This window comes from Sturnira hondurensis, unplaced genomic scaffold (genome assembly GCF_014824575.4).
Source record: "Sturnira hondurensis isolate 20B ecotype Veracruz unplaced genomic scaffold, ASM1482457v3 Scaffold0006413, whole genome shotgun sequence".
NCBI lineage: Eukaryota > Metazoa > Chordata > Mammalia > Chiroptera > Phyllostomidae > Sturnira > Sturnira hondurensis.
This window is the reverse complement of record NW_028079044.1, coordinates 16566045-16568621: the sequence shown is the minus strand read 5'-3', so window position 1 is coordinate 16568621 and position 2577 is coordinate 16566045.

Sequence of the window (2577 nt, the reverse complement as noted above, 5' to 3'; positions counted from 1 at the left end):
CTTCGTTTCTCAGGCTTTTTTTTTTTGCTCAGCAGGTGCAGCTGTAAGAAAACTGGTGAGTTTCAGAAAACCTAACTGAAAACAACCACCCAAACAGGCTGAGGCTGGTTTAAACATCAATTGCGGACACTGTGTGGGCAGAATAAGGAGTCATGTCACTGTACCCATCTTCAGGGACGTTGGAACTAAGCTTAATTTCTTAACCAAAAGAGGCTTTGAAAATATTACAACCCCTGACAAAACTAGTAGAAACCAAAACACAAGCTAAATGAAGACATGAAAAAACCGGCAAGGGCTTTGGGAAGAGGGGAAAAGAAACTGAAATTGACTTTTGATTTGCATGAATAATGTTTTTTTCTTCTTTTGAGCTGGCACAGCAAAGAGAGTTGTATGATGTGATGGGTAACAGTGGCTTTTCAGATATTTCCCACTCGGCCCCCTTTTCCTCCTGTTTATCCATCCCCTCCAACCTCTTTAACCGCCTTCCCCATTCACTGCAGCCTGTATTCCTCCTTCCTTTTCTCCCGTCCTTTCAGCATTGAGTAGAGAGAGTTGCTTCCCAAAGCTTAGCTCTGATAATAAACCTCTTGTGTGGTGACTCCATTTATTCTTAGATACACACAACCTGTTTTGAATGGGGCTATGGAAAGAAACTCAAATAGAATTAACCACTCTTTTCAGAAGTCCTTGAATACAAGCTGTGGTTCTCAAAATCAAGTTTCAATGACTGGTTTCTTTTGAACAAAGTGCAAGGAATTCAGAATAATAAGTGTAACAAGATGGAGAAAATTTTATTCACCAGTGTGCTTGAGGAAAGCCCTGTAGGCGTTTGGGAGAGTTACTTTGATAAACCACTTTGGTGGGGGATTAAGCCCCCAAAGTATGCTCTCCTAACAAAAGATGGTCACTAAACTGCCCTGGAAGGAGGGTGGGTCCTGTTGCCTGGGGAGTCCTTTGTTTTGCTGAGTTCAGTGATTAGTTTTGTAGGCTGGCCTGGAGGAGGAGGGAAGAACGAGATGCCTGAGGGAGGAGGCAGGTCAAGTTTCAGAATGTTGAGGGGAGGAGTCTGAGGGAAGGAAAGAGAAGAAGCGCAGGAGAAAGCCCAAGGTCCTTACAGCTAAGGTGGGTGGGTTGGAGCGGGGGCTATGTTGGTTCAATGTTTTGTCACAAAAGTTTGAAACCTATTCAAAAAGAGAATATTACAATAAACCCCATGTACCCATTACCATTTGTAACCAATTTTTTAAAATCTGTATCTTCAGTATACTTCTTCCTCCCTCTTTTTATTGTGAAGAAATTTCAAGAAAAACTTGGAGGAAGGAAATAGTTGACGAGGATTTTTACACTGCTTGCCATGGTCTGTCCTACCCCTTGCACAGTCTTTCACAAAATGTGCTGGTGCGCATGGGAGCAGATTCCCCTTTGCAGGAGTCAAGGACATAGTCTTCTGCTTCAGGATGCAAGCAAAGTGAAAACAGTCACAGCACAGGTGGACCTAAGACCTGGGTGCTGAGAAATCAGTTGACAGGTCTGAGTTACAAAGATATCGCAGATTTCAGCTAAAAAGAAAAATGTGCTTTAAAAACAAAATGTTAAACATACCTGTATAGAATAGCCTATGGAACCATCCACAATTCTAGACATACTTTCGAAGGTTAGTTTACTAAGTGACGTGCGTAACTTGGTGATGTGATGATGTGCCAAGAGCGCCCGACTGGGAGTTGGATAACTTTATGACTGAGTTATAAGACAGCGGGCACATCACCCATTTCTCTGGGCTGATTGTTTATTCATATCTGCTCTGTTAAGTCCTATTGTTGTGATAATCAAATTTGGGCAATGCACGTAAAAATGCTGTTAAAATATGATGCTTTCTTAGTGGGAGCTATAGTGTTAATGTGATCGACAAAGGGTAGAGCAAGATTCTTCCAGGAGTACTTTAAGCCACAAACATCTTATCTTTTCGGTTCTTTTAGTCTTAACAAAGTATTCACCTTTTAGGACCTGTGGTCTTACCAAGGGAGTTTGAGTTGTACTGCTGTCTTCATCTCTAGACCATGCTTTTCTGGGTACCCTGATTTGATCCTTGCTCAGAAGGTATTTCTTAGTTCGAGCATTGTTTGACATTTGGAGAGCCTGGGAATATTCAAAATTAACAAGCCTTGGTACTTTTTGTTTGTACAGTTTTCTTTTAGCTTATCTCTTTTCTCTTGCATTTTACTGTAAGAAGCAAAAAGACACTATGCGGTACCTTCAGTGTTCTGGCTGAAAATCTTAACTAGAGCATCCATTTCATGACCTACACATTTTACCTTCTACATTGTTGTGGGTGACAGTGTTGCTGAGTGTTCTACCAGTACATCAGGAGCATCCCTGTTTGTCCACTTTCCAAAAAGGTTCCTCATTTTCCTTACCGTTAGCCTCCTCAAAGCACAAAATTTTTCAAACAGTGTGTTCGAGGCATTTTAAATTCTCACTAACCTTTTCCGCCAAATGTTGTAGCTTTGTTGCTTCTGTGCACTACATGGGTCCAGATTCACTCCCATATGTTAGATTTTTATTGTAGCCGTACTCCAC